Raw genomic sequence first — 25,095 nt, 5'->3', positions numbered from 1 at the left:
ACTTTGAGAAATACTATCTTGGGAGAAAGAGCCCTTCATTGAATGAACAGAACTCTTGAGTCTCAGCAAGCCCTATTCAAGGCACACAGGCACAGATACCTCTTCTTATTGTGGGTATTCTTAGCCTCAGGGCATTAGCTGCCACATCAGGGAGCCTCAACTGGCCAAAAAGAGAGGTTTTCCCATGATTGGCATCAAACGCTTTCCCGTGACCAGCATTGGTGCAACGGTCCTGGGTAAGCCTGAAGAATCAGATTCGTGCGTTTCTTCTGTCACAGTGCTGTCAATGCTAATGGGATTAGGGGTGAGTGTGAGAAAAAGTTACTTAGTACTTTATGCGTGCTCTTCTACAGTTCTGGAAAATTGAGAAAATTTGATTAGGGCACCCGCGAAGAGGTGCTAGCTATTCGTTTATGTCAGTGGTAATTAATTGGTTCATATTCAAAGACACAGACCAATTCTAGGACCTCTGTGGTCTCTGTGGGGTGAGGACAGCCTGCAGGATTGGAATGTCTCTGTGGTGCCAGGTACTGCAGGGAGCCACTTCCCACTGTGCTCTTTGAGATCCTCTTCCCTGGCCAGCTCAGGGCAGGGGACTCCTGATCCCAGTGCCTGCCCCCCTCTATGGCCACCAAAGCCTGGAGGTGGAGCCACATGTGACTTACAAAAATAAACAAACAATGTGGGTGCACATGAGTGTAAGCAAATGTGTGTGAGTGTGTGTGTGTGTGTGAGAGAGAGAGAGAGAAGGAGTGTGTGTGTGTGTGTGTGTGTGTGTGCACACGCATGCGCATGCTCCTGTGTCTGCAGCCTTCCAACAAATATTTGCAAATGTTAAACATATGTGCCCAGATAGTCAGGTCTGGCTTCATGATCAGCCCTGCTTCTCTGTCTTGGCTGAACGACACGACACTGACCCTTTCTCTCTGTGCTTTAAACTTCCTAAAACTGGGAATATGTTTCAGGTAAAGGATGGAAATAATTTAAGCAAATTTCCCAGAATGTAGCAGGTGTTTGTTTCATGGTCGTACTTATCGTTATATCAATTGCTCTTTATTGTTAGCAGGAATGGGGACCTCCTCTAGATTAAGCAGTGAAGTTTTCTGTCAAAATTATAAGGAACTAGATTTGAGGACAGGTGGCATTTAGACAGTGTCTTCCAGGTCGGGTGGTATGTATGTGCTTGTCAGTACCCATACCCATGTTGTTTTATTACAGAAAAAGAGTCGCAACTAGCACTGACCAATGACTAACTCTGACTGGACATGGACAAAATGATGAGTGGAATTAAATAGGGAACTCCTCCTGACTGCTGTTTGTCACATCCTTCCTGGTGACATTATCTTGAACTGCTTGAAGTGGAAGATTCAACTAGGCGAGAAGGAAAAAATAAAAATCAGAGGATCTTTCAAGAAAATGATTGAAACTAATTTGCAATTTTCACTAAATATCACGCACAGTTCACAAAATTGGGTGGCCATTGGGCGAGAGCACCAGTGTGGCTTTCACAGGTGCACAGGGGCTCCCCCCCCCCAACACTCACCTGTCCAAGGCTGAACATATCTCAGGCCATGTAAGTTCTTCCTGTTGATCATCCCATTTAACGACTCGACAATCCACGCTCAATATTCCCATTGTATGATTCAGAAAAACTGAGGTTTGCAAAGGTTAAGAAACCTGCCTCATTGGGGTCTCCTAACCCACCAATGCAGTTTGGCAGCTAAGCTTAGACTCATATTCCTGGTTCCAGTGTCAGAGGACACTGGAGAATTTTATAAGCCATGAAGCCAGCAAGGGTGCGCGCTGGAGAATAGGCATCCTGGGGTCCGAAAGCCTGCCCCACCAGTAATGTGCCTCCCAGTGTCCTGCATCGAGGGTCTACCTCTAGCCCCAGAGTTCGTAGAAGGACGAGAAGTGAGAATGCACAGCCAGACCCAGGCTAGGGGATGGTCTCCCTTCTACCCTTTCCTTCTCTCTGACCAAAGCTCCCTATCCTTGAACATGAGGGTTCGGTTTTACTTTCTTTGGCTTGAGAGCAGCATTTGGGAGAAGTCAACAATCCAGAGACACGGAAGACAGCCAGGCGGAGGAAGACAAACAAAACTGACACCGAGCAAAAATGCAAAGGTATTCAAAATGCGAGCTCTAATTTTCACTCTGCCGTCTGAAGCCTGCCAGACACAGGGCTTTGAGAAAGCAAAAAAATAAATAAATCTGATTTGTACTGAAAGGGGCCAAAAATAACCTTGCTTTCTCTTGCAGAAGAAAACAGAAAGCTCTGCGGTGTTTTCCTTCCATTTGGATGTCCTTCTTCCTTGGCTGGGATAGGCAGGGTGAGCCTAGGGCTAAGGTCTGGAAGGAAACAATGGACCAAAACAGTCAGGGGCCATGAAGGAGATGGTGGGGACACGGCTGAGGAGTGACCAGTGCTATGTTTGGCTAGGAGCAGACAGGCTTGAGTAGCAGGCAGGCACTGGGAAAGGGGACTTCATTTGCATATGCTAATTACAAATCATTTCTAATCAGTAATGAGCTGTATTTTTTTAGCATTCCAGAATATCTTATGTGTCCCCACTTCCCTTCCCCACGGCCCCCTGCACTGTGCTGCCAAATCTGCCTCTCTGGACTCTGATTTCAGGCTATTTCTATCTTCCTCACATTTTCTAAAATACATCTCTTGATGTCCTTCTCTTTGGTGCTGCTCCATCAACCACAGAAACCATCTATATTAAATCCTGAGCTGCATTCTCTCTGTCTCTCTCCAACCCCAGCCATCTTTCCAAGTTTGCTGCCGGTTCCCCAGCCTCTGGGTTTGGTCCATAAACTACTTTCACCTGCTCCTATCTGTGGTCCCAGATCCTTGTCCATCTGGGAAGGCAGAAGCCTTATCTCTCTGTCTCCATAATGTCCTCTTCAGCTCCAAGTAGTTCCTTTTCCCTGAAGAAAGGACTCTTCTTACAAATGCTCTCTCAGTGAGTTGTCACTTTTACCCTGAAAAGGGAGGACGATTCCCCCCACCTTAATGAAGAGAAGCCCAGGGTCCAGAGAGGAGAGAGAACCTACCCATGCTCATGAAGCTCCTAAGTCATGGGGCTGGATCTCCTCGTGATTGACAGCTGTCAAAACCACATGCAAGGTTCTCGCAGTTTCTGAAACCCCCCGTGGTGAGCCATGCCTTCTGAAATAATCGAACAGAGATTCCAGGTGTTGCTGCAGCTGGAGGAAGTTGATGTTGTGACTCTGGACTTGTTCCACCTCTTAAGTTTCTCCACAATAGGGAGAATCTATTTTCAGCTCAGAAATCAAGCAGGGTGTGGTAGTTGCTGCCAAATTCATTTTTTTCCAAACACATACCCCATTGCCACACCCAGTGGAAAACTCTGCCAGGCCAAAGAGAACCCAGATGTTGAAAGTATAACCCAGGAGTGAGATGAGGCCTCACAGAGCCTGGGTCTGGTACTCAGAAGGAACTGAATCCATGTTGGCAATGCTTTGGCTGAGAAACACCGTGTTGTGGGGCTGTGGGAACAAAGACCTGACTTGAACAACCTGGACCCAGGAGCAAGGGGCTTCACTCACTCTAAAGGGGGAGTCTCTCCTGGGTCCCCATGCAGGTTAGTTGCAACACTGATCCCACAGGGACAGAGGATGGCCTGCAGACTTGCCCTGCCTCTTGCTCATGTTTTTCCCAGCTCCATTCATGAGGAAAGGCTGGCCTGAGAGCTGCCTGTCCCTAGGCTTCCTGCAGCATGGTTGGCCAGCATGGTTGTTCCAAACATTCTTTAAAGAGACTGGGAATTCCTGAGATAGGGAACTCCTCCAGGGGATGTTCCCCAAGCGACAGGCCAACAGCATCAACATGTCCTGAGGACTCGTTAAAAATGCAGATTGTTAGGCCCTATGGGGGACCTACTGAGTCAAAAATGGGGGGGATGGAGGAGGGAATGAATCGTGTCTTTAATACAACTTCCAGTGGATTCTGATGCATGTTTGGGATTCATTGTTGGAGAGATGAACAGGGCAGGAGTCATTCTGCTCTACCTACCCCAACAGTAATCCACATTCTGTTCTACCTCAACCCCTCCCACAATTCATTTTCAAGATGTTCATACAATGTACTGCAGGTTTCAGCTTTGATAGCAATTTCAAGAGTCTCAGCACAGCTGGTGGCCTCTGCCACCTGTGTTGTAAGTGGCATAGCAGTTCATTGTGAAGTGGATTCCTGATACCTTGCGTGGCCCATGCAATGTGTTTACCTCCATAGAAGCTGGATAAAACCAGAAAGGCAGTGATGTCTGCGTGTGCGATAGAGGGAGCCTGGATAGAGTGACAAATAGGAGGCAAGCTGTGCTGGGTGAGGTTGGAGCTCCAGTGCAGGAGGCCAAGGAGCAAGGTGTGTACCAGCCGAAAGACCCAACCTGGCTGGGTCACCATCATGAAGATGAGAGGGGAGAGACCAGAGGGTGAGAGAGAAAGAGGAAGGGCGGAAGGGAAGAAAAAAGAGAGGGACAATTTTACAAGGGAAGAGAGGAAAAGAGGAAGAGAAAGAGGGAAGAAATAGGAGAAGAAGTACCTGGTTAAAATTTAGCTCCCCCCCTTCCCAATCTGCATGTATGCTTCTTTCACTTGCCCTTGATGGATGTCTTGGAAAGAGTTTTGAAGCAAAGCCACTTGGTGATGCTGGTTCTTCCTGCCTAGGAGATTCCTCTTTGACTCCTCCTGCCAAGGAGTCGCGAACTTTTCTGCAATACACAGACGTTCCACTGATTAAAGAATACTTTGGTAATCATTCCCTTGATAGCACAAAACCCAGAACCTAGAGGTTTGTGAATGGAACCAGTACCTTCTCAGGAGCAGAGTGGCCACACTGGACTCCTGAGGCTTCCCCAAACTCAGAGTTCCCCTGAGAGTCTGGACCCCACATTGCTCCTGCCTGAGGTAGATGGGGGAGACTGGGGGACCCACCCCATCTTCCTTGCCAACATGACTCACTTGACCAAAGGTTGTCTAGCAGGATGCATGTGAGAGCTTGCATCCTGGAGAGCTTCTAGAATATATCCCCATTGCCATAATTGTTTTGGAATCCATCTCTGTTCAATGAGTTGTTCAGAGGAATGGAGCATTCTCGTTCTAAAAGACCTCCTGAGGGAGGGGGAAGTATTTTGTTTTATTCAGCTTTTTTGCTGTTGTAACCAAAATCCTGACAAGAACAGCATCATCCTGACCTTGGAATTTGTTAGAAATGCAGATTCTTGGGCCCTATCTGGGACCTACTAAGTCAAAAATGGGGTGATAGAGGAGAGCACAAATCTGGCTTTTTAACAATTCTTCCAGTGGATTCCGATGCATGTTCAAGAACCACTTTGGAAGAGATGAACAGGTCAGGAGTTATTCTGCTCTACCTTCCCCAACATGAATCCAACAAGAGGAAAAGTTTATTTGGGGGCTCACAGTTTTAGAGGTCTCAGTCAATAGATGGCTGGCTCCATTGCTCTGGGCCAAAGGTATGGCAGAACATCATGGTGGGAAGAGTGCAGTGAAGAAAGTGACTCAGAACATGGCCTCTAAGTAGAAGAGAAAGATACCAACTCCTCACCACAGACAAAATATATACCCCAAAGGCATGCTCCCAGGGACCCACCCTATCCTCCAGACACACACTACAGGCCTTCCAGTTAATCCCTATAAGGGGATTAATGCACTGATTATGTTAATGATATCATAACCCAATCATCTCACCTCTAAGTTTTCTTGTATTGTCTCACACATGAGCTTTTGCAGGATGTCTAATATCCAAACCAATACACCCCTCTTCTGTCTCAAGACATTGTGGTCTACTTCTAATGACTGGGATCACAGAAGCCATTATGGGACCAGCCGGCCACTGTGGTGGTGGAGGGAAAAGTTGGAGAGAATTTAGCTCATTGACAATGTTAGTAGACCCCTAAACCAACCAACTCTGCACCTCTGCATTAGCAACCATGTAACTTTGGAACTACCAACTGAGCCCCATTCTGTCTGTCTCATGAGGTTGAAAGCACCCATCTCAGAGCATTATAGACCCTGAGTCAGGCATCAATATATCTGAGACACTTAGCACAGTTCCTGACACTAAAGAAAGTGATGCATGATGCCTGTAATCATCATGCTGATGACAACTATTCATCCCAGGAGGAGTGGAATGCAGTTAACTGCCTGCCACATTCATACTTTGGATATTCTGCTTCTCTTTAGGAAAATTTGAGGTTATTTTAAATTTGGCTTGTTTGAGAATTTGTCCTTTCAAGGTTCAAAAATTATAAGAATAGACATATTTTTTTTCTAGTGGATCTTGTCATGGGTTGGTTTCTGGGGCAGAGTCAGGTTAGGTGTTCAGCACATGAACTGCTTTGGAGCCGCCCCCCATCTGTCTCCTGCTTTCTCAATGAATGTGCGAAAGGCACTGGAACTGATGCTTCACCTTTGTGGTCCCTGCTGGACTGGATTGGGATGAGTAATGTGATGGAATTTTCCTTTTATTTTCCATGCCATATTAATCAGACTTGCCAATGTTCCTTCAACATGAGCATGAAGCTTAGATCTGAACTCCAAGGAAGGGGTCCCAAGACAACTTCCCATCCAAGGTATTTGCTGGTTCCCTCTATCTTCCTCTACAGTGGACTTCACCAAGGAGACTGGGATTCTAATGGCATTTTGTGGTTCCCTCGTCCCTCTTTTCTACACACTCTGGAACATTTAAGGTACACTGCAGGCATTTCATCAGGACCTGGAAGGTGAGAGAGAATCTGAGGTTGTGGTTGCCTAAGAAGACTTCGTTGGCCACAGTAGTCCATTTGTGTTTATGAGTCACATCTCACCTTGGGGTCCATCTGTTTCTGCACTTTTAAAAATGAGGCAGCTGAACTTTTGGTCTTCAAGACTCTCAGATTTGAGATTGCCAGAGAAATCTGTTCCTCACGAAGGCACATCTTAATTTATTTATTTTCACATAAAGAGGTTTCTCTCAGGGTGAAGGTTCTCAATGTTTGAATAAAATAAGTTGTCTTCAAGTATGCCACATGTATTTATAGTACTCCATTGTCTTCTCATCTGGACGAAAAGTCCCCCAATTTTACATAGTCGAGTTTGCATCAATCTTTTATTTTCACCAGAGAGCTCAAGGTTATGATGTTCTCTTGTCTCTGAAAGAAAACAAGGCCAGACAGAGTAGAATCTATGAATGAGGCTCAGCGTTTCCCTTGGAGGAACAGGAGGAAGTTGCTTCAGCCCTTTTCTGTTGTTCATGATTCATTATTAGAAAAATTTATAAAAGGCTTTTTCATAAGGCTTCACAAAGCAGATTGGAACAGAAACACAATCTAGTTAAAACTAGTAAATTGCCGATACAGGGGGAATGTTGAATTGGGTTTAAGGAACCAAATGTAATCTATAACATTGTCCTCAGGAACAATGACTGAGAGTCAGTTCTCTAGGAGGCCTTATTCCTTCTCTGCTGAGCACCAGGAGTAGGGACTGTGAGGTGGTGGAAGTCTCTATGGTGCCCAGATCTAGCTCTATGGCTGCCATGTTTAGGATTCTTTCAAAGGAAACCTCAAAACTCTCACCTCCATTCCCTTTGAAACTTTCTGGAACATTCTCTCTCATTGTCAATTTAGATTACTTGAATGCTATTCTCTATTTGGTATGATTCTTCTAGAAAGCTTCCCTTGACCAGCCTCCTGTTCCAAGTTAGGAGTGCCTCTTGTGTCCCCACAGTTTGCTGAATTTGTATTCCTGGACTCTCTTAGAATCATCCCTTGACTTGTGTGAATCCCTCACAAGCTTGGAAACTCCATGTGGGAAGATGGCATCTTTCTTGCTTACTGCCTCACATCTAGCATTTAATGAAATGTGGGCACTAAACTGCATGCTTTGCAGATGTTAAATACATATTTCTCTAATGAATGAATGAGTTTCTACATTCAAACTTTCACTCTCCCTGGAGTCCTGGACTAAATGGCCCTTCTCCTCTACAGGTAGACTTAAGTGTACCTTTCTCTTGAGATACAGAGCCTGACCAATCCAGTGTCTACTGAAAAGAAATGAAATTACCACCATCTTTAGCATAAACTGGAATTTCTAGAATGTCCAAACCCTGCTGCTGAGGAGAAACCAGTGCTCTCAGAAAGCACAGAAAGTGTACAGTTTTCACAAAACCATGATATTCAAACCACCATTCTGAAGGCGGTCCTGCTACGGGTTGGCATATGCCCTCTCAAAGCCCTTGCCAACTCATAAGGTAATGGTATTACAATGCCTTTGTCTCCACGTGGGCAGAGAGTCTTCTGAGTCTCATGGCATTTCATTCAAGTGTGCCAACACTTCACATAATTTTTTCATCAAAGTAAGTGCCAAATAATATATTTATTGAATGAATAAATGAGAAGGATAGAAACATAGCACACCTAAGATTGATAACCCTTCTCATTGCATGAGCTCTAATTATCAGGTACTTTCATCTAATCTAGGATGCTTTTGCTCTTGAACCAGTCTATATACTGGCTTCTTCTTTAGGAATCTACCTTAGGTCCTCAATCATGCACTAAATCAAAGCCTACAAAACTGATACCCTATCTATGCCCTGATATTGACCGCATCTTCACTACATTCACAATTTAGCAAATATTTCTAGAAAGCTGTGGTTTTGAGATCTGTACTGGGTATAATGAGTATAGTAACAAATTAAAAAGGTATGGACCTTGCTCTCACTGAGATTACACTCCTTTATAGGGTAATGCTATATTTTCTGGGAGGTCTGTATGTTCTTACTGCCTCCTACCTGAGAGAGGCTCCAGGCTACTCTGACAGTAGCTGCATCTCAAGTATATTCACTTCCTCAATTCCACTGTCATATCAATGGATATTAATGTTGGACTGAGACCAAATTCAAGTCCATCAGGCCTCCAGGAACATAGGTACTCTCTATAGGTTACCTGAACTTGAAACCACCCAATCCCTTTCCCTTCCCCCTCTTTTCTGAAACTGGCAGCCAATACTTTTCATCCTAGACCCTCGGTCTCCTGTCACTTAAGAAATATATTTAAGTAAAGCATTTCAATCAGCTTTTCCAATTTTTGACTTACATGGAGCTTTGTGACATACTAGACCAAAAGGGCTTTCTAGACTTAAACAATCTTCATGCCCCTATGCTACCCTAAAATAAGGTCTTCTTAAATTCAAATAGTGCAATGTTATCACTATAGCCAACCCCATCTGCAAAAAATGTAATGTGGTCCAACTGGTTATAAATTTTGCACTCATTTCCTCCATATTTACGAACATTCATAAAAAATTGAGAAATCTCATGAGCTGTATGGATGGGTCACTGTATAATTGCCTACAAAGAGAGAAAAGCATTGAGGATATAGAAGTGAAAGAATAATATATAATTCATAATACAGAGATGAAAGGTGGGTGAATATGAAGTGGCTCTTCCCTTGAAAATGTTTAATCTTTTTTTTTAATATCAACACACCTTATTATAAAGACAACATGGCTTATCCAAATACAATCAGTAAAATACTACTATCTTTTAATCAAAAGATTATGGAATTCTCAAATAGTCCCTAGGATAAAATGCTTTATGAATCTGGTTTAAATATCAGTTAAATACAGATTTCTTAATAGTTGAGCCATTATGTAATTAAATAATATTTGTAGAATGACAACTGCATGCTCCATAAGTGAAAGTTAGATTTAATGAGACATTTATTGGCACAAATGATTAATAATAAAACTCTCTGTGCTGAAGGTAATTTATACACATACGATGTGGCCAAGAAGAAAAGCTCATTTTAATGCTTACCTTGTGTCCCAGCTGCCTGCCTCTTATCCAATTCAAATCAATTCCTGGTTAAAAAACAGCAGCCTAAGACTTAAGGGTGATAATCTTCGGGAGGGACAATGAACAAAGGTACCCTTTTAAACATGTTGAGTTTATAAAAGATCTGTGCCAAGATTTGCAATTCACATTTTATGTTGCTAATAAATTGGTCCTTTCCCCCAATCATTTATACAAATGTCTCAGGGGATGAAAATAAAAGAAGTCTCTCTCTCTTCTCTCTCTCTCTCTCTCTCTCTCTCTCTCTCCTCTTTTCTTCTCCCTCCCTTCTTCCTTCCTCCCATCCATCCATCCATCCAGCTTTTTCTCTTCATCCTCTCTCTCTCAGTACATTTGAAAAGCAGATAATTTGGCAATCGTGTAGTCATTATCTCAAATGTGACAAATGTGTGAGAATATGATATACTAAGACCTTGTCAAGTAGTCAGCACAATGCTAGGAACTATTATTATGTACTATTTTAGAGTCAGGGAAAATGTAGGTTTGTTTTGATCTTGTAAATGGAAGAACAGCCTGAGAGATAACTGCCATCATGGTCTTTAAGGAAGTGAAGATGCTCTTATGATTGAAAAGTAATATTGAGTAAAAGAGCAAAGTAAGTCACTTTTTTTTTTTTTGTACCAGGGATTGAGTTCAGGGGAACTCGACCACTGAGCCTTATTTTGTATTTTATTTAGAGACAGGGTCTCACTGAGTTGCTTAGTGTCTTGCTGTTACTGAGGTTGGCTTTGAACTTGTGATCCTCCTGTCTCAGCCTCCAGAGCTGCTGTGATTATAGCCGTGCGCCATCAAGCCCAGCTAGTAACTTTAAAGAAGGACCTCAGTCCTGTCCACAAGAGAAGAGCCCTCCTAACCTGATCACCTTCTACAAATACCCCTATTAATACTATCACATTAGCCATTTTTTAACCCCAAATAAAAGCAACTTCTTTCTATCTGTGTTTTACCCTCAGTGAGTCATTACATGCTGTACAGCCTATTTCCTCCTCAGCAAAGTGGTGATATTGACATTTCTCTTTACCTTCTGGAACACTAGAATTCGGTGACTGAAGACTGTTCTCATTGCCCATTGCCCAGCCTCCAATGGAGTATACACCATAAAGTGCCTTACCTTTCATGTGCCACGTATTTCATGCAGGGAACATACCAATGATTAATATTGGAAGAATTAATGGATGTATTTATTGAACTCTAAAGCCCATTTCAATTATTTCTATGATCGCGCCACAAGATGGAAAGAAGTATCACGATTCTGGAGACAATGCACCCTTGTTAGAAACAGTACGTTCAGAGCATCCAGTCTCTCTGACTTCAGTCCCTTCCAGAGAATTGCCACAATATTAGGACATTATAACTGGCTGTACTACCCTCTGTGAAGTGCGTCTATTATGAACAGCCACAGCCGAGAGTTTATAGTTGCCAAAATCGCCATTTGCAAGTTGGAAAACAGACTCAATAAAAATCGAGTCTGGATTTACCATGAGGTCAGTGTTTCTTCTCCAAGTCCAAGGTTGAGGAAGATATTAAAGACGATTCAGAAACCTAGAATACTGGCCAGAGTTATTGATTTAATAAGGAATACTTGTGAAGGAGGGCCTGGGGGTTGTGGAAGTTAAATTAATAAATATTATTTGTTTGCACTTTTTACTAAAATTTGAATCAGGGTGTCAGTGGGGTAGAGGGGCTACAGATTTTCATTCATTCTACTTCATTTCAAATTTCAAATTTTCAGGCGATGGTGTACAATGCAGACAAATTTGTGAAAATAGCATTTTTCCCATAATGCCAAATAACTCCAAAAGGCTTGAGAAAATATACCGTTGAGAATGGTTCTCACGGTGGATTTTGGGGGGTTTTGGTCGAATCTCCACCTCTTGGTAGCTGTATAACCTTGGGAGAAAAATTCTTAATACCTCTCAGCCTTGATTAATTCACCTTTAAAATGGAGACAAGTATAAAGAGCTTCCACCTCGTTATTTATAAGGATAAAATAAATTCAGCTTCTATACCTCTAATCTAAGAGCTTTTCTAAGACACCAATATTGGGGATAGGTTCTCACTTGGTATGTCCTGACATCACCTCTTCTATGAAATTCTGGGTGCACCCACATGCGCATACGCAGGCATACACAATTTACCTGAACCAGTGGGGTTTTCCCAAGAACCAAAGTCACTTGTTTGCACAGGAAGAAATCCATTCCTTGTAGGGCATTGATTTGGGAGACCATTTCTTAACCTCTGAAATAAAAGGGGATTCGGATACAAATTCTCCAGTGAGCACTAATTTCAACATTCATCAGCCAAACTCCAGGTCGATAGGCCCGACAGACCCAGCTCCTCATTGCCAGTAGAAAAGTAAAATGGATGATCTCATCAAGAAAGATCAGGGCAAATTGCACTGCATGAGCAGACAGGACATGCCCTCTGTGCTTACCTTCTCATGGCCCCAGCCTTTCAAAATGGGCCTGAAAAATACAGAGGAACATCCAGGTCATCACTCAACACTGTTTCCTTTTCTGTCTGAGAACACAGCTGGACAGTGGTTCTCAGGCTCCCCAGTATGTCAGTGGAGCTGAGAGCTGAATTATAACTAATGGAACGTAGCAGAAACAGAAAACCTCCCCAGAACCAGCCAGTGCAGCCCTCAGTAGAATGAAAAGACCCTTCTGGAGTCTGTTGGCAAGGTGCAGAGCATCCAGTGAGGCCCCTGAGACCCAAGAGGACAGCAGAGCCACCAGGGTCTCCATCTCAGCACTTTGGAAGATTATTCATCAAACACCCAATACCATTTTCCATGTGCAAGAAATAATATATGTTTAGTATATTAATGCAACTGGGGTTTGGGGCTTCTGGGTTACAGCATTCAGCTCTCCCAAAATGCAACAGATAACTTGGATCTCACCCAGTGATGACAGGTGATAGACAATTTAGCAAATGTCTCTCAGTGTTAAGTACACTTGCAAATGAAAACAGGGTTCACTGACAGCTGCAGGTATGGGTCTTGAAATACAGAAGTGGTGTTCAGAACTCAAAAACTCTGCCTGTGGAGGCATCTGTTCGGTGAACAAGACTCCCCAGGCTTCCTGGGGGCTGACAAAGCCTTGGCAGTCAGGAAACTTCCTCGGTCAAGCCCCCTGCTGCCCTAATCACTGCTTCCAGAAAATGAGAGCACCTCCACAAGAGTATTTTTAGATCAGCCTAATTTCTAGAACAAACCACATCTGAGTGCTCACCCTAGATGTGCACACAGTTACTGATGCCTCTGCTATTTAATTTCCATTATTAATGTTTACCACAATATGATTAGTCTAGTTCTGAGGCTCTGGATTAGAACTTATTATATAGTTCCCAAGCACCAAGCCCATGAAGAAAATATTTTTATTCTGCCTCTTCTCAGCAATACTGGGGAATCTTCATATGGCACTCTCCTTTCCTTGAGTATGTGCCCTTTGCCATGACACTTTGGGGTCTCTTCTCATGGAAGAATTCACTGATCACCCTTTAGCTGGCTGAAGCACATTTTTCTAAGATCTCATATGACATTTGATGCTAACAAGTAACATAATTTTCAAGGAGAGTATACTAGAAATATTTCAGCCAACTTCTCCCTGACTGCATACCTCTTAAGGGCAGGGATTGATCAGAATGGTTTTATTTCCCGTGACAAGGACGCAGCTTGATGTGTCCTTTTATTCACATTTTAAAAAGATTCATTGAGCACCTGCTATGCCCCAGGTATTGTGAAATGCACAAGGTAGTCAGTGGAGAACAAAGAAACCAAGCATCCTTGTTCTCAAGGAGCTAACAGTCTAAAGAGGAAGACAATTATCAAAGATTTGCTCAAATAAACACATCATTACAGATGGGTTCAGTGATCTGGAAGAGACAAGTATGTTTTTGAGAAGGCATCTTACTGTCTTCCCAAAAATAGACCCTTAGACAAGGGCTTGAGTGCCGGCCATTATTTGGAAGAGCAATAGGAAGTGGAGACAGGAGACAGGAAATTGTCAATAAAGGTTATGGTCAAGAACAGATAAATGTTATGGGCCATTGAAGTTAAGCCCTGCTAGGGCCCTGGAGATTGCACAGAACAGGTCTGGGAATTGCCTTACTTTGGGGCAAAACCAAACCCCCATGCCTCCTTGGTTCAGGAGGGCTTCTGATTGAATCTCTGCATTTCTACTTTGTCCTATGTGGGTGGATCATACATCAGGGAGTGTGAGGTGCAGGGGATTGTCTGTGATTTTCCTCTGGAACAGTCCATGGGAAATGGACAATTGATAGCATCTTCTTTGGTGTAGACATCAAAAGTCCCTCCTGGTCCCAGAACAGGGAGTCGGGGAAGTATGTCCTGATCACAGGCCTCTGCAGACAGCTCACTGATGAGGTGTTCCACGGGGATGGACACACTAGGCAGAAATGTATTAAATTTATCAGGACGGATGTGGCCCATGGGGTTCACACATGCAAAGCCATATGGGGAGGATGAGGATGAGAGGTTTGGGGGTGCACTAGGTCAGCCAAGGACAGCCTCCTGGCCCTTCTCTCAACCCCAAGAGCAATGGGAGTGGAGACAACAAAGTTCTTAAGCATAAGGTGGGTCATCTGTTAAGATCTGTGTTTGGAAACAGTATTTTTAAGACCAATTTGGAGCAGCAAGTTAGTATTGCACTGAGAGACGAGGGAAGCTGCATTAGGAGGAAGGGGGTAGAAAGCAGGACTATCAAGAAAGTTAAGTATGGAGGATTGTCGGTTGTGAAGGGCAAGAATGATTGTAAGGCTTCTGGTATGGAAATAGAGTCATTGGTGAATCAGCAAACCCTGAGTGAATGAGCAGAACTGGTAATCAAGGGTTCAGTTCAAGTCATGGTGAAAAACCCAGTTTTGAATCAGCCAATGGGAAATATGTCAAAGCAGGCAGTTTAGATTACCTGTGTGGAGTGCACCAAACAGGTCTTACCTGTAGAAATATGTAAGTGAGTTCTCTATACCCAAATGGCTTCAGGCATGTGAAAGAGGCCATGTGGATTCCTGACATAGTAAAGTTGCAGAGAAGGAGGACTTCTTCTATTCTTCTTGGCTGTTTTCTGAGAACTCATGGTTTATCATTATTCTTTCTGGACCCACAATGGTAAACCATGAGTTCTCAGAAAACCCATCCCTATGGATCCTGTGGTATCTAGGGTGGGTCTCAGGCAAAGCTCAGATGCTAAGAGAAGCAAATGGATGAGTGAGTGGGTAGATGGATGGATGGATGGATGGATGGATGGATGGATGGATAGATGGATGAATGGATGGACAGATGGATCCTGAATGCTAGGGTCCAACATAAAGACCGGAAAAAGCAGTAAGCCAGAAAATGAGGACTGAAGGGGGAATGAGTGATTGATGGATGCATGACAGAATCCAGTGTCCTTTATAAGAATGTCTGATGGTTTTTTTGTGCTATGTTATTACACTGAGAGCTGAATAAGGTTAAAAATGGAATAACTGCACATGGGGGGATATCTAGACCTCTGGTTGAGCTTTCTTAATGTATGGATGAATCTTTAAAGAAATTTTAAATTTATTCAGAATCAACTACCTTTGGTTGAATGATGCTGCAGCTCTGATAATCCTCATAATCTGGATATTAAATTTTTAACTCAAACCCAACATTCCCAGAAATATTTTATCCATCCTAGAGGTGTTGATGTAACATAGCCAAACCTATAAGTGGAACCATTCTGGCAAGTGGAGAAAGGAATGTGATGAATCTCCCGAGGCTGTCGGGATAGGACAGAAGAATGAACTGTTTACAAAGATGTGAACATTTAAATATTTACTTGTTTTGCATCCTGGTATTTTTTTACCTGCCTGTATTAAATAACCATGCATTCATTTTTATTCATTCATTTATTTGTTCAATTAATATATATTTATTGAGCACCTACTAGGTACTGGTTCTGGGAATCCCATGGTAAGCAAGAGACACTATCCCTCCCTTGTAGGGATTTCCCTAGTGGAGGCCACAGATGCTCTGTTTATACATAGAATTGTGATACTGCAGAGAAGGAAATAATACAGAGTCCCATGAGATGACAGAGGAGTAGAGGTAAAAAAGAGGAATGCTTAACAAGGGAGAGGAGCCCCTGCCAAGGCCAGCATGGGACACAAGTGTATGTGCCCCTGAAGAATTAGGCAAAGTACTAGGGAGAGAGGAACACAGAAGAGCAGCAAGAACTTGGCAGAGAGCCAGGCTGGAGAAATGCACAGGGGACAGACACACAAAATTCTCCCTATATGCTGAGAGATACCTAACCACTAAGCCACATTCCCAGCCTCCCCACCTGCCTTTATTGAGACCAGGTCTTGCTAAGTTGCTTAGGGTCTCTCTATGTTGCTAGGGTTGGCTTTGAACTTGCTGCCCTCCTGCCTCAGCCTCCTGAGTCCCTGGGATTCCAGACGCATACAATCACACCCAGCTAGACAATGTTTTACAAATTTCAAAGCCTGTGCATTGATGATAGTTTAAGTAGATTTTATAGAGCAGGAAATAAAAGGCCAGAAAATTCTTGCATGAAACAAAAGACACCTTCTTAAGGAAATTCCTAATCTCTGCACTCATTTATTTTGTCAACCCATATTTATTGAGTGTCTAGATGTACTGGAAGCAGGACACAGAATCTAGCCTCAGCTTTCAGGGGACCTTGAAGAACAGAGAGGCTACCTGTCTTCTCCTGCTGCCCTTTGGTCTGTATGAGCCAACAGGAGATATTCAGGTGGACATGATTGGAAGCTCACTCCTGCTAGCCACCATCAATGTGACCTGCTTGTTCTAATTCACGGGGCCATGTTAACTCTGCAAAATGGGAATCCCCATAATCCTTACCTAATATAATCTATGTGGAAGAGTGGGAAGGTGGCTACCATACCAATAGCAGGTTATCAGCAAATATTAATTAATACGAAAATAGAAAACTGGATTTTTACCAGAGATCACAGAGGATAGAGCAGGGATGGGGGCTATAAGCTACAGAAAGATCTCCTGCTATGATACAAAGAAGATTGTTCTCAAGATTCAAATCTGACCAAGAATGGAATTGGATGCTCTTGGGTTCAGAGAGACCTCTAACTCTGCAAATATTCAAACTCAAATAAGAAAAATCTTCAATCTGGTTAATAGGGAGAGGGGCAGAGGGATATTAGCATTTTATTGCAAGTTACTTGATCTTTAATAGATGAAAATTTTTGTCCCCAAGACTTCTCTTGCAGTAGGGGAAAAAATAAAGAAAAAAGAAAAGAAAATAGCTCTTTCGGTCATCTGGGGAAAGGGACTTGATCTTTGTGTGTCAATCCTGCCTTTTATACCCCTGTGACCTCCCCACCTCCTTACTGTGGCCATTATGGAAATGTGAGAAAATCCTGGGATCCATGATGAGATGTTTTCTCCCAGATCCTGTATTCCTGGGGTCTTTAGATGACCCAATCCTACTCAAGTCTAAAGTCTAGGCCAGAAATGGGCCATAACAGCTGCTTTGGGTGGGATTGGGTTTCGCCCAGTAGTTGTGCCTGTAGCCCGGGGCAGGGGTCTACCTGCAGTGGAGTAGACCTTCATGCTTCCTGTTGAGCTGAGGATTCAGATTCATTTCCCTCCTGCTTCCTGAATCCCTTAGGCCCTGCTCATGAAGATGTGTACCATAATCCTGGATGCTATGCAAGATAGCTCAGCTCTGTAGTACAGTTGGAAGCTGGGACTGTGTCACCTTTGGCCTCCTGGATTGCAGGGCTGGAGGTCTAAGTACTTTTTTGTTTTTCTGCTGGGAATTTTAGGGAAGACTGGTTTGTGAAGCTTTTCTGCTTAAAAATTTGCCAGATTTGTCCCTGAAGGACAGAGACAATAAAAATGTGATCCTTGACTTTCCTTTCTCTTTTCCAAGAGGGTGTCATGCTCCCCTGGTGGGACAGGAAGCCTGATGTTCTCTCAGAAGTCTGCCTCTGCCCATCAGTGTCTGCCTTGCTGAACTCTCCAGGAAAAGGCACCTGAGCAGCATGTACTTAGAATAACCAACTGATGGATGTCACTTCCAGAAATGACAGAGCCATGGCAACACAAGCCACTGGCTTGGGGACATGAGTTTTGGAAGGACTTAGTGGTAGGGGGCATGCGAGGTGAAGGCCACTGCTTCTGTAGATTTTGTTTTGTTTCAAGTGAGTCTATGAAGGGTCCTTGGAAATTGAAAAATATATAGTATTTTCTTCTCTTGCATTTGGATTAAAATTAAGATCATATATTTATTACCTGTGTTAGTTAACTAGTCTTGTTTTTTACACCTATAAAATGGTGGGCTATTAGAAGAAATAAATAAAAACATCTCTCTGAAAACATTTGATATATGGCATGTGCTTCATAAATAGAAAGTTTACCTTATATTATTTTATCTAACTTGAACTAGGGAAGTGTGAAGATCTGTTTGGACTGCTCATTTAGTCATCCTTTCATTTATTCATGCATTAAGCATAATCTTGTATCTCCAAAGTCCTGAGTCCCAAACTGAGGATAATAGGTAGAAAACAATCTCCCTTGACCTGCGGGGACTTCTGGTCTACCATTTATTTGCGTGGTTGTTTCTGGGGAAAAGTCTCAAGTGTCAGGCAAAGTTCAGAGATTTTATTTCCTCTTGTAGCTTTATGACTTTCAGACTGTTCCCTCAAAATTGCACTTAATTTTAACTTCATTAACTTCCTGTTCTGTCACAACAGTTGAACAAGGATTTCTCCATGAGCAGTATTCAAATCAGCTTTTAATGAGCTATTTAATTAAAGGCTAATTGAGGTGAATTCATTAAAGATTTCTAAATTATGCTTATCAGGGTAGCTATGTTTTAAGATAAGTTTTAAATATTTGTTTTATATTGCATTGTTTGATCATAAAAGTATGTATAAAATTACTTTAAAATTACTAATTAGAATGTGGGTGCATTTTTTTCTTCCTCCATACTTAAGTGGGACACTTACCAAATCAATTTAATATATGTTCTGTGTTGAGCTAAATGATAAAAGAATACTAGTGTCTATGGATGATGCTCTGAAAAATTGGTCCATGAAAAATTCCCAGGTAGGGTATTATTGGGCTGCCTTTGATCTGATGTTTCAACTGCAGTGTAAATTATAACTCATTAGATGCAATGTTTGCACCAAGCCCTGATGACTCTTGGGTTTCCAGTTGACCTTGTAATAATAGATACTGCATCTTCCCTATGCCAGTGCCACTCAGGAAACAAATATGCAAAATACAATATGGCCTTCTTGACTATACCAAGGCAGCCAATGGGGATAAAAGTGTAGCTCAGAAATATGTGTCGTAAGTCTCCTGCATTACTGGTATAGTTCAGGACACTGAGGATACAGATTAATTAGGGCCCATGATTTAATGGGAGAAAAATGAGTCACTCATGTTATTTAGTAGTCTCCTCTGGTCTGTGGTTTTCATTCCAAGGTTTTACTTACCCATGGCCAATGATGATCTGAAAACATTAAATGGAAAATTCTAGAAAGTAATGACTGATGTTTTAAATTGTACTCCTTCCTGAGTAGTATTACAAAATCTTGTGCCATTTCACACTGTCCTACTCCATAGTGTCTTGAAAGTGAATCATGCCTGTGTCTTGAGTATCCATGCTATATATGCTACCCACCTGTTAGTTACCTAGCAGCTGTCTGGGTTATCTGCAGTTTTACAGTGCCTCTATTCAGATAACCTTTATGTAGTAGCCTAATTTTACATCACAATGCCTGAATCATTCACTTTATGCTGTTTCATCATGTAGGTATTGTATCATCATTTCACATCATCTCAAACAGAAGGTTGAGTACAGTGTTATAAAGTATTTTGAGAAAGAGAAAGAGGGAGAGGGCAAAGAATGCACTTTCACATAACTTTTATTACAATACATTGTTTTAATTACTATTATTATTGTTGTTAATCTCTTACTGTGAATAATCCATAAAGTAAGCTTTATCCTAGATATGTATAAGAAAAATATATTCTACATATTTCAGTACTATTTGCAGTTTCATGGATCTGCTGAGAGTCTTAGAATATTTTCCATGGATGTGGAAGGACTAGCGTATCCTAAGCCAGGACATGTTTGTCTTTTAAGACCAGGACAAAACCTCATGAGATCCTCATCAGAATAGTGGTGTGCTAGCTTGACCTGGGCAGTCAGGAGCAGTCCTATGAGTGATGTGATTCTAAACCTTGACAGACAAGTAAGGATTACCCTATCAAAGAAATGGAAAGTTTATGAGTGACAAGAGAATCAGCAAGAACAAATCAGATTAAGTGGAAGAACGTGACCGAGTTGAGGTTTAATGTGAAGTTCTAAAGGCACGATACAAGGTCAGAGAAGAGAGATGGAATTAAAGAGGGAATTGGGACGGGTAGACCCTCAAGGGCAGGTTGACAATTGAAGCTTATAGTTGAACTCTAGGGTTCTATAGAGTCACTGAAAACCTGTCCCCAACCTTCTAAACACACACACACACACACACACACACACACACACACACACATCACACACTTGGTTGAAGAACCTTAAGAAAAGGAAGTGCAAGCTTGGAATCCACATTTTATAGTCCTTAGTGTGGTGGGCAGTGTTGAAGGTAAATGTCAAGGCAAAAGTAAGAGGAAAGGAAATGAAGATTCTAGTTTAATTGGAAATTTTTGTACTCATTAGGAAAGAAGAAGAACAGCTAATGGATTGTTGTATATGGTAATAAACAAGAAGGAAAAGTGCCAAGAGAAAATTAAGAAATAGATGTCATAAGGTTATGGAACTTGGATTTAGAAAAGAAGTAAGAAGGACATTGGATCAGATTCTGGTCTTGGGTTTCTGGGTGGGTGATGGTTCCAGAAACCAAGACAGATTCTTGGTCACTACATGCTTGGATCACTCTATTCAATGCTTGTGCTTCATTTTAAGAGAGAGACAATGAGGAGCTTGGATCTTTAGGCACAGAAATAAGAAGACTGGTGAAGGTGCTGACATCATTTTCCACATGTATCTGCTAAAGGATATGGAGCTATTAAACAGGAAGCTGTAAATCTGTGAATGGCTGCCATATGCAAAGACGCAAAGAAGTAGGTGAATGTGGCAAGATAAAGCTAATTTTTCTTTCTTATATCAAACCGAACCATGTGAATGGATTAATGGTAGAACAGAAAAAAAAAGTATTTTGAAGCTATGAGCAACTCATCCTAGGGAAGATACAGGAGGAGGTTAGGGCACAATTTTTCTAGAGGAGATTCTTTTCAGGATAAGTTGGAGGGCGACTTCAGACTTACATGCCACTATGGCTCCATCCAATGTTCTGATTGAACAGTTCTGTGAATCCCTGATGGCATTAATTAATCAATCATTTGGGCTTCTCTCACAAGAAATGACTCTGGTCTTGTGTGTATACACATGAGGTGAATGGGGAAAAACCATATTATAAATATTGCACACAATGGTGCTTGACTAATGTTACAAGCCCAACTAATATCACTTTCCTTTCCAAAAACATCTGCACAATTTACCTACTGAGATGTCCAAAGACAGAGTCTTGTTTAAGAAGTGAAAAGTCTGATGAATGAGAAATACCAAGACCAGCATTCCTGGTAAGATACAGCCCAGTGGATGCCGGCCCTTTTCTTGCCTTCCTCTCACTCAAACAATGAACGTGCAATCCCTATGTTTGAGAGTCGAGAGGGGAGAATGGAGCATTGATCACTTTACATGCCGAGAAGAGGCTCCCTGGCACACATGTCCATATTTTACGTGGGGAGGTCTTCTACAGAGGACAGATAATGAAGATGAGAGGCCTCGTTTTATCAAATTTAGAGAAAATACAGACTTCTGACAATAACTACCAGGCTGAGTTCATTTATTCATTAGATTTCATTAACTTAAACATTTATTCATTCACTTATTACAGAAATAGCATTCTGCTTCCACTCTATCCTGATGTCTTCTCCTCCTCTCTGACCTCATTTCCATTACTTCTCTTGGATAGACACTGTAGCTGCTCCTAACTGGCCTCTTCCATCTATATTTTGCCACCCTAATCCCTTCTCCATATTTCTCTCAAATCAGTGGCATTAAAAAATTAAAACTAATGACTGGCCTATTACCCATCAATGGCTCTTGTACACTTAGATCTGAGGATGCAATCATACTGACTTTCCCGGAGGACTATGGCTGAATTGTGTCCTCCTCAAACTCATATCTTAAAGACCTTAACTCCATAACCTCAGAAGCTGACTTTATTTGGAGATATGGTATTTAAAGAGGTAATTAAGTTAAAGTGGGATCCTTAGGATAGGTCTCAATCTAATGTGACTGATGTCTTTATAAGTGGAGGGAATTTGGGTGCAGAAAGGAAGGCCAGAAGAAGGCACAGAGAGAAGATGGTGTCTGTAAGCCAAAGAGAGAGGCCTCAGAAGAAAACAACCTCGATGACATCTTGACTTGGGTCTTCTAGATTCCAGAACTGTGAGAAGATAAATTTCTGTTGTTGGATCCACCTAGACTGCAGTGCTTTGTCATGGAAATCCTAGCAAACCAACATATTAAGTGCCCAGACCTGACTGTGACCAGGGGAGCTCCCAGACACAGAAGTGCCTCAGCTCACTCAACTGGCCCCCAGGCTTGTATGCAATGTCTTTCTTTCTTTCTTTCTTTCTTTCTTTCTTTCTTTCTTTCTTTCTTTCTTTCTTTCTTTCTTTCTTTCATACTGGGAATTGAACTCAGGGGCACTTGACCACTGAGCCACATCCCCAGCCCTATTTTGTATTTCATTTAGAGATAGGGTCTCACTGAGTTGTTTGCACCTCCCTTTTGGTGAGGCTGGCTTTGAACTCTTGATCCTCCTGCCTCAGCCTCCCAAGGTGCTGGAGTTATAGACATGTGCCACTATGGCTGGCTGCAATGTCATCTTTCTAGGAATGCTTTCTTGACCCCAATCTGAATGCACTCTTTTCCTCTTTGTTAAAATAATAATAATAATTGGTACTTTATAATTATACATAATAACTGAATTCATTGTGACATATTTGTACATGAACATAGCATAATTTGGTCAATTTCATTTCTTAGTAGCTCTCCTTTCCTTCTTCTCCTCCCTCACCCTGATTCCCTTCTTATACTAGTCACCTTTCTAAAGGAAATACTAGTTTGTTTTGTTTGTTTTTCAGGACTGGGGATTGAGCCCAGGGGCGCCTCTCCCTTTTTTTATTTTTTATTTTTATTTTTTTTTGAGACAGAATCTCACTAAATTGCCCAGATTGGCCTTGAATTGTGATCCTCCTGCCTCCGTCTCCTGAGTAGCTGGGATTACAGGTGTGCACAACTATGCCCTGTTTTGCCTTCTCTAATTATCATCTCTCACAATGCCTGTTCATTTCCTTTCTTATCATCTCCACAATTATCTGTTAATTCCAATGTCCCCTGTGTACTTTAACCTCTGTGAGGCCACAGGCCATGACTGTCTTGTTTATTATTATACTCCATGGGTTTAGCACCCATGCCTGGCTCAGAGTAGACCTCCTCTTGATCTGTTGAAAAAACGAATGAATGAACTGTGGCTCAAGTGGCATGCCACAGAGAGAGGTGGCCTGACAGAGTGGGACATAATCCTTCAGGTAGGGCTGACATCAGATGGGTCAACATGATGAATTATAATGAGTGATGACTTGGAGGAAGTTTCCCGGACTTCACAAACCAAGACATCTTTGTCTGTCTTCATGTGCCAGAGCATTTCTGTAGCTGCTTGGTGAAGAGAACACCCTTATTGAATTATTTCTGATGAGCTGGAATTGAGTGAAATAGCATGGCTCTTAATAAGCCGCTTTTTCACTGAGAAACAATTCAATTTAAGATTGGTGGGATTGTATTTGGGCACTACACACTCTCCTAGTGGCGAATCTGTAAGACTCTAATTCCCAGAGGTGTCGCAAATGGAGGCGATGCAAAGCAGAGAATCTGTCTTGTTCTATCCCGAGCCGAGTTAAGGAAGCAGAAGGCCAGGGAGGATTTACCACCTCGAGAGGCAGATTGATTAGGAAGAACTGCCAGGCAATTTCCATTTGCATTTCTGTGGGGGTCGGACTGGGAAAAGGGAGAGATGATTCTAAATGAGAACAGCCCAATCATTTTCTCCTAAAACTTGCTTCAATTTGTCTCTCTGCTCCCAGAAGTTACTACCTTTACCTAATCCACGAGGGGAGATAATCAGCACTTTGAGTTACATCGATTTTGCCTATTCCCTTGATAAAAATGGCAAAATTTGCCTATGAAATCCTGGAGATCATTATGGTGTCATTTCCTGTCCCCTTAAATCAAAGCCATTTTATCTCCTTCAGTCTTCCCCGGGCTCCAAGATATGGCATCTTTGCTTTCTCTTGCTTTCAATTATTCATATTCCTTGGCTGACAAAAACCCAGGGGGCACCATGTTGGGTGAGTTTTAGCTCACACTCCGCCAACTGCTCACCAGAGCTGGGCCCTAATGACCATCATTCACCACCCAATGTAAAACTGCCACCCAAGGGAGAGCCATGGCACCATGAAAACGCAATTTTGTCAGGGACACATATGGACACACATTCTCGCCCATGCAGGCCTTAATTGAAAAATAAAACAATTAGCTTTTAATACTTTTGAAGTAACAGAGGGAAGCACATTTATAGGATGACTGGGAAGAAAGAGCCATACACTGCTTCTTTTTTAATAACATTGAGCTGTGTTCACGGGTAAGCTTATTAAAACACGAAAGCAGGACATCGCAGGATGCTGGAACGCCAGTCAACTGTTTATTTGTGGACTGACCTTGCTTCTTAATCTACTTTCCACAGCCAAACACAAACTGGAGAAGAGGAGGGAGGTACTTGTGTGTGCTTCATCTGTCCTGGGTGATGGCTTCACCACGCTGTGCATTGAAGGATGTTTGAGATTGCCAAGGACAACACAAGGGATTTGGACCTAGCCGGTGAGTTGGGCAACCTGTCTTGGAGGTGGTTTACTGACATGGATTCACCTCCCCATCTCAAGAGGAAGCGTCCCAGTGTTTCAGTCGTTTTTGTTTTTTTTTTTTCTTTTCTTTTTTTTTTCTGCTGCTGTGACTAAAAGATCTGACCAGAACAATTTTAGAAGAGGGAAAGTTATATGGGGGCTCCCAGTTTCAGAAGTCTCAGTT

The sequence above is a fragment of the Marmota flaviventris genome, chromosome 18 (assembly GCF_047511675.1).
Source record: "Marmota flaviventris isolate mMarFla1 chromosome 18, mMarFla1.hap1, whole genome shotgun sequence".
Classification (NCBI taxonomy): Eukaryota; Metazoa; Chordata; class Mammalia; order Rodentia; family Sciuridae; genus Marmota; species Marmota flaviventris.
The sequence above is the reverse complement of the archived record's forward strand: the minus strand, read 5'-3'. Positions refer to the sequence as shown.